The sequence below is a fragment of the Mauremys reevesii genome, linkage group 21 (assembly GCF_016161935.1).
Source record: "Mauremys reevesii isolate NIE-2019 linkage group 21, ASM1616193v1, whole genome shotgun sequence".
NCBI classification, from domain to species: Eukaryota; Metazoa; Chordata; order Testudines; family Geoemydidae; genus Mauremys; species Mauremys reevesii.
The window spans coordinates 20,210,817-20,222,711 of record NC_052643.1 but is presented as its reverse complement, the minus strand read 5'-3'; the positions used below and the strand labels follow the sequence as shown (position 1 = coordinate 20,222,711).

The 11,895-nt window shown below is 42.3% G+C and overlaps 1 long non-coding RNA gene across 4 annotated transcripts in view; it reads right to left on the bottom strand.

Moving 5' to 3' along the window:
* Positions 1 to 4,853: 4,853 nt before the first annotated feature.
* LOC120387647 overlaps positions 4,854 to 11,895 on the bottom strand; it is a 114,645-nt gene continuing 107,603 nt past the window's right edge. For all 4 annotated transcript variants that reach the window (XR_005590278.1, XR_005590277.1, XR_005590279.1 and 1 more), the window contains 2 exons: positions 9,032 to 9,397; positions 4,854 to 5,395 (listed from right to left, as the gene is read on the bottom strand). This is a non-coding gene — a long non-coding RNA (uncharacterized LOC120387647). The remainder of the gene's footprint in view (positions 5,396 to 9,031; positions 9,398 to 11,895) is intronic.

Genomic DNA, 11,895 nt, shown 5'->3' with positions numbered 1-11,895 from the left:
CTTCCTCATTATCTCCTTTGTGCCTTCTCCTTTGCCCTCCATGCTTCCTCCTCATACTCCTCATCCACTCTTGAGCACGTATAGACACTTGAGGAGCAACTTGGTACTTATATTTCTTATAGGTTAATAATGAGGAATTCTCTCCCTGAGTGACTGATTTCCAAGCAGTCTTGGGTATTTCTCTTTAAAACATAATTAGTCTATATTTGTTTTCCCCTATCTGATTGGCACTTTCTATTCTAATAAACCAACACCCACATATTATGCAGCCAAATGGCCCTTTCGGTTAGTACAAATCATCATTTACAGTCCAACAAACTCAGTTGATTATGCAAACCTGGAGTACATCCATAAAGCTTCTATCTTAGTTTGTTATGCAATGGTGAATCATGAAGGAAATGCAGAGTGTAATTAAGAACAGTGATGCAGAGATATTATTAGTGTGAAGCTAGAATCAAAGCATAAGTCATAATAATTTATATTAAATATTAATAATCTGTATTAAATGTTTATTTCTATGTGTTATTTTCAGAAATTACTCAGATGATAAGATGTCTGCTCCACAAATGCCAGACTTGTGTTTGGACAAGCTAAAAAAAACCCTGAAAATAAGTTGAACTGAGAGTCCACTATTGAAATAGTCAGGGGAACCGAGGTGGATAATTAAGTATAATAATTTGGTACATGGGCTATTTCTAATCTTGGTGCCAAGTACCATTGTTCTTGTTCTTTCTGAGAGCACCAGGCTCAGCACTAATACTTCCAGGAAACTATGTGCTCTGATATAAGACCTAGAAATACACCAGAAATATATTATCTTTTGTGCAGCAGAAGTGAGTTGGATAAGTGTTTTAAAGTTACCTCAAGACTAGGCCCCCACATGACAGGGAACCTCTCGCTCTCTCTCCCCACCTTCTCTTTTCTTTTTTTAAATCCAGCTGGTATAATTTTAACAATAACCTTATGCACACATAGAACAGGCCTCTGAAAATATTTCTGCTGTGTTTAGGGCAGGGCTAAGGCGAGCTGGCTAGTATATATCCATAAGGCTATACTCCCCATTCAATGGTGTATATTTCATGGTGCTCATCATTACTGAGGAGTAACTGGAGTGCTATCTATTAGTTTGACTAGAATCCATGTTTAATCTGAAAACAAAAGCAGGAACAGAGCTATCTACAACGAAAGTGACACTAACCCAATATTAATTATCAAAACAAATGAATGTCTAACTAGAGTTAAGGCTAGAGTTATGGCTATGAGTTAGTTGTTTGGGAGAGGCCTGGAGATATGTGGAGGATTAATTATGGGTGGTTCAGATGAGGACTTGTTAGTGGAGTGCAATGTGGTTGTAGACGAGTGGACTCACCCCTCTGGCACCTCCTGCTGGTGTCTTCCGGGAATTAGCTCGATTCAGCTCTGAAGCGCCCTCTGCAGGCTGGTGATCCACCTGTCCTCTGGCCCCCGTGTCCTTCCCTGGACCCGGTGCCCTTTTACATGGGGTGCTGCCTCCTGGCAGTAACCCCTTTCTCTCAGGGTCTCCCCTCCCCAGGGAACCCCCACCCTCTATCCCCACCTCACCTCAGTGTATGGTTACTGCCAGTCATTGTCTAGCCCCACGCCCTGGGGCAGACTGCAGTATCAGCCTACTCATCAATGGCAGGCAGGGTTTGGACCTGCTGCCTTGGCCTACCCCTGCTGCCCTCTGCAACCCCAGTACCTATTGGCATTGTGCTAGGCCGCAGCCTGGGGCTTTCCAGGCTAGAGCTCCCCAGCTCCTCTGCCTTTCCCCAGCCCAGCTCCACTCAGGTACCTTGTGTCTAGCTCCCTGCAACCAGGCCCTTTTCCCTCTACAGTTAGAGAGAGACTTCTGAGCACCTGCCTCCTCTGCCTTCTTATAGGGGCCAGCTGGGCCTGATCGTAGCTTGGCCCAGCTGCAGCCACTTCCCAATCAGCTCAGCTTAGTAGCTCCCAGCCACAACCTTCCCCCAGAGCTGTTTTAAGCCCTTCAGGGCAGGAGCAGAGTAAGCACCCTGCTACAGTGGTGTTGAACGACTTAACTTCTTATCTTCTTGATTTTTATGGTTTGGGTTGGTGAGCCGTGCAATTTAGCAACCTTAGACCAAAATTAGGAATGTTTTTTTTATATGGAAAATAAGCATTAAATTTAAAGTAAATATAGGACTAAACTTTCCATAGCTATAGGAGTCATTTTTCCAACTATTAAAAGTAAATGTATGTGAATGTTTCCATAATTTCCCCCATTATCTAAATTGGTTGGTTATGATTTCTAAGTTGCTCATTTGGGAGAAAGCAAACCCTGCTCCTTTCAAACTGCTGTACAGTAGAATCTCAGAGTTACGAATTGACCAGTCAACCACACACCTCATTTGGAACCAGAAGTACATAATCAAGGAGCAGCATAGACCAAAAAGCAAATACAGTACAGTTCTGTGTTAAACGTAAACTACTAACAAAAAAAAGGAAAGCAGCATTTTTCTTCTGTATAGTAAAGTTTCAAAGCTGTATTAAGTCAAGGTCCAGTTGTAAACTTTTGAAAGAACCACCATAATGTTTTGTTCAAAATTACGAACAACCTCCATTCCCAAGGTGTTCATAACTCTGAGGTTCTACTGTACTTTTATTTTAAAAATTGTTTAGCTTTCCTCTATGAAGGACTTCTACTTTGACCAACAGAGTCTGTCCTTCCAGGAAAAAAACTGGAGTGTTTTAGGCTACGTCTATACTGCACTGTCATTGGTAAAACTTTTGTCGGTCAGGGGAGTGAAAAAAACACACACCCCAGACCCACAAAAGCGTTACTGATAAAACGTGCCAGTGCATACAGTGCTTTGTTGGTGGGAGACTCTCCTGCTGACAAAGCTTCTGCCCCTTGTTGGGAGTGATTTTATTTTGTCAGCAGAGCTCCAGTTCCTGCCAACAAAGAGTGCCTACACTGCGTAACTTATAGTGGCACTGCTGTAGCAGACCAGTTGTGCCGCTGTAAGGTGCGCAGTGTAGACATAGCCTTGGTTTCCCTCACTGCAGTCACCATCTCAATTACGAAAAAGCACCCTGCAGAGTTCCACTGTTCACTGGTCTGTCAGTCTGGTCACCACAGAAAATGTCCAGGGGAAAATTGAGCAACTGCTGAACTTTAGTTTATTTATATTTTTTTCTTTCCCCATTTTAAATTGCCCAGCAATTTCTTAAATTTTGGATATTTCTGAAATCCCCATAACTATCTTTGCCTCAGACAGAAATCTCTGTGACACAGAAGACTTCAGACTTAAAAATTAGAAGTTACGTCAAAAAGCAAGGACCTAAGAGCTCAAGCAGGACATCTCCACTTCTGCCAAACACCCATAGACTCTCTTTTCATATCTCAGAAACAGCTTTTCAGCTAAGATGTATTCTGCATCATTTCTAAATTATGTATTTACTCTTATTTCTTTGTCACACCCACCATCTGTAGTTCAATCACCTAAAATAAAAATAATATCTTACATTTCTGTAGTGCCTTTCATCCAGAAGGATCCCAAAATGCTTTACTAACAAGACATAAAGGAACTGTTTCACCCACACTGATATGCAGCCTCCCCTGGAGACAAAGGTAGCAACTGTTTAACATCATGTAGAAAAATGACATCAGATTCAGGGAGGAAGTGGAAAAGTCTAGTTAAAACTACATGAGAAAATCAACTGACCATGCCACCCAGTGCTGCCCATGCTTCTGCTCCTACATCAGAATTATAAATTTTCCATGATCTTCTTTCATGAACTTCTTAGAAAACCCTTGCAATAATAAATGAGCCTAACCTAACAATCTAAATTACATGCCCTTCAGTTCATTCCTTCTCTCCAACAACTCCCATTTTGTCTATAACAATCCAAGTTAGATTGTACATTCCTCAGGACAGGGACTGCCTTTTTATATATATCTGTAAAGTGTTATCCACACCTATGAAACTGTACAAATAATACCCAATGTGGAACCGGGGCAGGAACTTGTTGTGATTCCAGTTGTACTTAAGTATTTAAAAGTTTCTTCCTCTTTATGCATATGCATGGGATTATGGACAACAGCTCACTAGCACCTTCTTACCATTAGAGCCAATGCAGACGTAGGGACCAAATATTCCTGTCTTTTCAAAAGGAACTAGTCAGGAAAGATCACCAAGTTCATGTAGTATACGATCATTGTGAACATACTGTAGGCAACAATTCTTCAACTCAAGGCAACCCAATAGACTTGTTCATTTATAATATCCATGATGAGCCACCTGGCTGGTATCCAGTATTATACAGATATCATTACCCTTGTTTTGTATCTTTTCTCAGGCTAAATAATCTGGGGCTGTGCTCCCCACACAGTATCCATAAAAGGCACCTTCCCCTGAAAGAGGCTGTTTGACTCGCTCTGATTTTTAATCTTGGCTTTCTTTTAATCACTTTTCTGAATTTTAGCTTTTCAGCAGTCATTTGCTAGAGGGAAACCTGTATCCAGATTTCCACACTAGTGGGGTCTTAGTCTTTCTTTTCCACACCTCTAAATATCTCTCTCAGCAGTGGAGGGATGTGGTCATTCCTTGCCATCTGCTCAGTTCAGTTCTAGTTAGTGACAAATACGGGAGTTCCAAATACCTACAAAAACTCCCGTTAAAAAAAAAGCTAAGCCTCCCCTAGTGCACCTGCGGCTGCCAGACACCAGTTGCGGGGTTTGCAGGGGAGGTTTTTGCTTATTATGCACCATGCAGGTTCCAGAGCAGCTGAGAAGGAGGTATGTGCTGCTTAGCTCCCTGGGTTCATCAGTAATTTCCCTACATGGTGCTAGGTGTAAGAAGTATAAACTGTTTAATATGTTCAATTAGTTGTTTAATAAGGTGTTTATGAAGTAAATCACTGGCTTTAAAATAAGATCCAATATGGAGCATATGAACTATTGACCCTTGGACTCCATCTCTGAGAGTGGACTTGTTTACCATCAAGACACAGGCTCAAGCCAGTCAAAACCATTTTTCCCGCCAAAACCAGCCCTCAGCGTTCCATCTCCTCAGAACTTTTCCCGCCACAAAAGTGATATAAGGACTTGTTCAGTGCCTCTGCAGGGCTGTCCACCCCAGCGACAGTACGTACACGGTCGGGTCTTCACAGTGCTCCAGAGCTGAAGAGTGAAGAACACCATCGGTCCCGCAGTGAGATTGAGGAAAAGGAGGCCGTTCACCACCATTCCTGCCATCCTGCATTCCTGGTGTCCATCATCACACAGGGCCTCCTTGCCAGCGACGAAATCCAACAGTCGTCTGGACTCCCCAGTGCTTCTCCTCAAAGGCTCTAAATCAGCCGGAGAGTGGAAGGTCCTGGGCATTGTGCCGGCCCGTGGGATCCACTGCACCTGAACAGTAGGAAAAGGTTTCTGTATTGGGGCATCATTTATTGTTTTCCAGTTTCCAAGGGAGGGTTTATGGGCCTGAGCTTTAAGCTCCCAAAGCCAGTCACTGTTTCATTGTATTAATTAAGTTTGCATTTTCCCCTATTCCTCACAGTTTTCTGTACCTTTACCCTGAATACACTTACCTTTGTTTGTGCCAAACCACCTTGTCTCCTCTTTATTTTATTTACACCACACAAGGAGGGAGGCTAAATCCACTGGTGATAGATACAGGAGGGAGTCGAGTTTGTATCTTCTGAGAAAAGGGGCTTTTCCTTTCCTATTTCTCCCCTACCATTTCTAAAGTTTTCCTTTGAAGCGTTGCCTTATTCCCCTTGAGGTAACAATGGTGTAGTGCAGAACTGTCAGACTAGGTCTGTACACCGCACACTCTCCCCTGTAGGATCATTGCAACCTGTGGGATCCGAGTGTAACTGAGAGCTAGTCTTGTAAAATTACCCGTGTGTGTCACTTGTATAATCAGTTATTGTTGTTATTATTTACATACAACTGGGCATGTTCCCTGCTATGAGAAGCTTACAGACTGGAACACACACAAGGCTCAGAACAGCAGCTTGGCTCAGTGAGAGTTTGGAGAGTTTACTGGTGGGAAGCGTAGGGTACCATAGGGAGGAGTCCTGGAGAAGAGAGAGGGCTCTTATTGGATAGGAAGTGGGAGACTGCTTCAAGTGTAGGAGGTATCATGGAGGAAGGTGCAAAACCAAGAGTGGAAGGCAGATGAAAGGTGCAGTAAAAGGAGAGAGGACTGGGCAAGTGAAGGAAGGAGGAAGGTGAAAGCAGAGTAGATGCAGAAGTGATGAGGCATGGTATAGCCTTGAAGATGCGGTTGGGGATGTTTGGATCCACTGTTCTAAAAGACAGGAAATCAAGGAAGTGAAAAGGCAGCCAGAGAAGCGGGAGAGGAAGATTACTTTTACAATGGATTTTGTGTAGGCTGGAGGGGCATAGGAGGAGAGGAGCAGGTTCAAACCTACAGATATCAAGGTAGAGATGATCAGGACATAGACAAAGGCTTCTGTAGAAGCCAGCTCTCTGCTGCAAATTCCAGATATCCTGCTGGAAATTCATTTCAAATCCCAGCTCAGTCTCTCTTCTAACAAGGGACCTGAATTCTGTCTATTCAGGAGACCCTTGTGCATGTGCGGTTTTGGGTAGGACACATCCTCTGTTTAAATATCTGTAAACAAACTGCACTATTATTACTTTTAGAAAGATCTGAACTGAAAAGTGGAATTAAAACTGGCACCACCAGTTTCCTCAGCATGAGTAAAGTAATTATTTTATTTCAGAAATAAGCAAAAGCAACAAAGAATCCTGTGGCACCTTATAGACTAACAGACGTTTTGCAGCATGAGCTTTCGTGGGTGAATACCCACTTCTTCTTCTTGCATCCGAAGAAGTGGGTATTCACCCACGAAAGCTCATGGTGCAAAACGTCTGTTAGTCTATAAGGTGCCACAGGATTCTTTGTTGCTTTTACAGATCCAGACTAACACGGCTACCCCTCTGAGAAATAAGCAACTGACTTAACAGAGAGCAAAGGACAAGGATTCAGTAAGGTCTGGGATTTATAGACAAGAGATTTCACTAGTGCCAGGACAAGTTGTTGGGATCATTCAGAGACAGGCTATATGTATCATCCATGCTCTGCTTCTCTGAAACAGTCTCTGTGCTGAGGAAACTAAGCGTGACAGACTGTTGCTGCTTCTAAGACAAGTTTGTAAAATAACAGTTCACAGAAGATCACAGTAAATCTATCTGTTAATTACATAGACATTCCACTGTCTTAGAATTGCTGAAACCTGGACAAATTTGAAGTTTGCAAACTCATAAGAAGCTTTATAAAAATGTGGGAGAGTTGATTACTGGCAGTACTGATTGAATTTTATTCAGTTACTTAAGGATCTTGATGTGTATGACTATAGCTCATAGCCTGATAATTGTTCAAACAGTTTGCTTCACTAGATTCACACTGGATGTTTAGTTACCTAAATGATATATTATTTCTGCTTCCTGACTGGAGGGCTGAAATATTAAAAGCATAATAATGAATAGTAAATAGCATACACATATATACAGTGAATACTGTTGTTCAAACAGATATTTGTATAAACATGAGCCTTCCCAAACATTCATGTGAACAAAACTCCATTCACATACATTTGTAATAACAAGGGTTCATGGACACAGTCAAACAGAACAGCCATTTAGCTCTTACCAACACTGTCTTTTGCAAATCAGTGGAATACTGCAATTGTTGCCATTTCTTCCACTGATCTGGGTCCCTTTTTATACTGCCACAAGACATGTTGGCAGATCCTGATTTCCGGAGAGCGGGGTGTGATGCTGACAACTTAGCTCAGAGCAAGTGTGTGGGTAGAATTGCTGTGTTCATTTTTATTTGCTATTTGCAAATTTCAAAATATCCTTTGAAAGCGAGTAAATACAGAATTAGCTGCCACAAGTAACACCTGCTACCAAGAGAACTTCAAGCCATAGAAGCCTAGAATTTTCTAGTTGGCGAGCTATCAGGAATCACCAATTGCAGTATAAAAATAAGCTATCAGGAATCACCAATTGCAGTATAAAAATAAGCCTGTCAGGAAAGCGTTTATCAGATTTATGTACAAATACTGCAGTCTGTTTTCATTCTTATCGAGGCTAGAATCCCATTAAGTCAATGGAGTTGCACTAGTGTAGCTGAGTTCAGAGGTTTGCTCACTGGGCCTTGGTTGAATAAGGACTGCAGGACTTGGCTCATATGATTATCATTTTTAGTATGAACTGAATTTGTTATATAAATGTTAGCAAGTTTAATATTGTGCCTGAAAGTGTTTTTGCAGATAGCAGAGAGGCACTCCTAAGGGAGGGTGTTTACTCAGACACAGAATGGGGAGTGGACACCCTTTCCAAGATATTAAAGATACCCATTAAGTCCTTCACTGTGGGGTTGAGTTTGTTTTTGGCCATTGTTTGTGTTTTCAACCATCCACTTACACAGATTCAAAAACGTTCTCTGAAATGAGTGAACTTAAAGTGTACAAAAAATATCAGTCAGGCGCTCCAAAATCATTAGATTGACTTAAATATCATCAGATTAAAAAAAACACAACAACCCATAATATAATATATTAGGTTCTCTAGTTGCCTTTAGTTTTGAGCTTTGAGGGCTGGAAACAATATATTAAAAATGAAATCTGATATTCTCACAAAAGCACAGAATTCCAGGCGCTCTGACTGAAAGGAAAACATCAAATATTAGGTATCAGAGGGGTAGTCGTGTTAGTCTGGATCTGTAAAAAGCAACAAAGAGTCCCGTGGCACCTTAAAGACTAACAGATGGACTGGACCATAAGCTTTTGTGGGTGAATATCCACTTCGTCAGATGCATCAAATATCAAATATTAGGAAACTTGTGATGAAATCATGAAAGGTGGCAACACTGCAAATAGTTTTTGAAATGCAACACTATGTACCAGTCTAATAAGAGGGAAAATAACAGAGTTATGGTGTATGAACTCAATCAATTAGGTCGCAACTTAGAAATTATTTTAGTTTTATATTGAAAGCTATTGTCACCTTGATCACCTTGCTCGATCATTCCTTCAACCCTCATATAGATTGCACCGATCACAACACATCTTCCATTCTTCTCTTATCCTGGCCATTCTTCTCCATGTGCGGCCATGTCTTTTCACGATAAAATCTTCCCATCTCTTTGGAGGTTGGTCGAGTGGTCATTTCAGTTCCCATGGGTACCATTCGGCAGCAGCTGTAGTTCATTGATTGTCAGTGAGCCTAGTTATATGCCCGGCCCATTGCATTTTACTGTACCTGCTTCCCACAATGATGTCCTGCAATCCACTTTGCTGTCTGATCACTTCACTGGGGACTCAATCACAGATTGAAAGAAGAATTCTCGGGATTTCAATCTGGGACCAAAACCTATTGTATTGAGATGAAAAGTGAGGTTAAGTCTAACATACTGATTACGAAGTTTAACACCTTGGCTGACAATCTCACAGCATTATAACTAGAGGATCTCCAGTTACACAGCAACTGGTCTAAACACAGTATGGTGGGTCATGTCACAGATTTCCAGAGGAGTGGGGAGGAACAAATGATGCTGCTGTAGAAAGAGACAGAGAACTCAGTGCAGTGTAAGTGTCCATCTTGCTGAACTGATGGTAACTCAGGTCAGGCCCAGCTAGCTGCCCATACTGGCACTCCAGCTTTGATTTTATTCTGCTAATTTTTAAATTGCCTTTTTGCTCTCTATTTTCAGTCCCATGGCAACTGAGCTTTGCACTGGATGTTTGGATGCTCCTGTGGCAAAGAACCTGATCTCCAGTCTTGGAGGAGGTTGAGTCAGGAGAGAAATAACAGACTAAGCATTTGGTCAAAGGTGAGGGAACTGCAGGGACCCGCCTCAAAGGAAACTGGTATAGTCCTGGGTGGCCAGAGAAGTGTGCAGCATGTCCCACTGTCTGACTCATAGCTTGGCAAGGATTCTATTGACTGCATTGGCTGGAAAGCATTATGTGAGTTGTGTTCAGCTAGGGAGGAAAATATTAATTCTTTGTTGCTAAGATTTCAAACCTGTGCAATTAATTCTGGCAACACAAGAGGAAGTGAAGTGGTTAAGTGAAGGTGCTGCATGTGGTGTGACAATTACAAGTGCAACCTCAAGCAGGCCTCTGCCAGCAGATCCTGTATTTCAGGTTGGGCTGGAATCCGGGGAGGCTGCTTCTTTTTAAAAGTACTTTAGATCTAGCTGCCTTCCCTCCCGAAGAGGCTCTTTTGGAAAACAAATGTGTGTATGAAAGAGAGTGAGCTTGATGGCCTGGCCATGACCCATACAGTAGCCTGGCCATGAAATAGTTGAGGTCCAGTCTATACTTCAGGTTGGACCCATGCTATAACTGGGTTAGGGAAAACTGTGGTGTAATCATGTTCCCTGATGTTATTGCACTTGTGCTGTGGACAGACCCAGGGCATTTACACAGGTACAAAGACTCTCATTGCCCTGTTTGGCTGCCAGTCCACCCCAGAGGTGAGAATCTGCTGTGCTGATGACCGTACAAAGGTCTCTTTGCATATTACCACTCCCACAGGTTTTTCTTCCAGAAGGATAAGTACTAGACCTAATCCCTACTTGATACTTTGTATATTTCCACCTTTCCAGACCAGGCTCATAATACATATGTATAATTAGTGCACCAGTCACCATGGTATCTAGGCACCAGAGTTCCTGGAGGAATTTCCTGCCTTACAGATAGGAGAACAAACTGGTTTGCAAATCAGTATTCCAATCAGTTAAAATCCTGTTTGACACGCATAATGACAGAGTGTAATCTAAAATATTGTTATTCAGGCTTTGGCACTTCCTTAGGCTACTTTCCCTCCCACCAATCAGCTCTCCCAACTCATCCACAGAGATTCGCCTGCTTTGGAAATTTGTCCTTACCCAGCCATAGCACTGCTTGTGTCAGCTGCCCAGACTCTTGCAAAGGTTTATAGGAGGAAAGGTGACAGTCAAATGAACTTTTTCTGGGTTAGGAAGGGCATTGGGAGAACGCTTCTGGCCTTTTCTATGGTGCTGCTCACTGGAGCTGATTCAGCACCTTCCTTGAAAGATTCAGAGGTAATGTTTTCAGTTCAAGAAAGTTTGAGGCAATAGCCCAGTTTGCTTTACCAGTGTCTGTAGAGAATGCACTGCAGCAGTGAGCTTCCCATAGTACAGAGGGTGTCCTGATTGCAAAGCTGACAGTGGCTTGAACTCATTACATTATATAGAAGAGCGCATTATTCCTTCAGCAGGATTGAGACCTGGAGGACTGAATACTTGCTACAGCATTGTTTGGTGGTCTGAGAACAGGATTGGGAGTTTAGGAGGATTATGTAATTCCTTTCCTATTTCACAGATACATTGTAAAGAACAGTTATTGCCTGTGCAGAGCTTTGAAGATGCAGTGTGCTGCAGGTGATCTAAATGGTGACATCAGTACAGAAAACTTCCTGCAGATTTGTGCTCCAATGGGTCTCTTTACTGGATTATGAAACAAGATGGAACTTCTATAATATGTGTTCTCTTTTGTTGCACAATACCGGGCAAAGGGGCCACAGTTGGTCGCGACTCTGTCACTTCTTTGCAGACAGACTGTCACTCAAATCTGTGCTAAACTGGCTGAGTGCTCACCCAGGGCTGCTGGACTAGATGGAACCAGGCTTTGGTCCAGAATTACAATTCCTATATTTAGTCTACCAGTAATGAACTTTTCGTCTCTGTCTGTGCTTTAAACAGTAACTGACATTTTTTAACATGCTTCTTATAGAAAATTGGTGCAGGTCTCTGCTGTGTGTAATTAGAACTGAGTATATGCACTTCAGGGCTTTCAAAGTGGGGAAGAGTCCAACAAGAGTTCTCTTTGCTGCTTGCATTG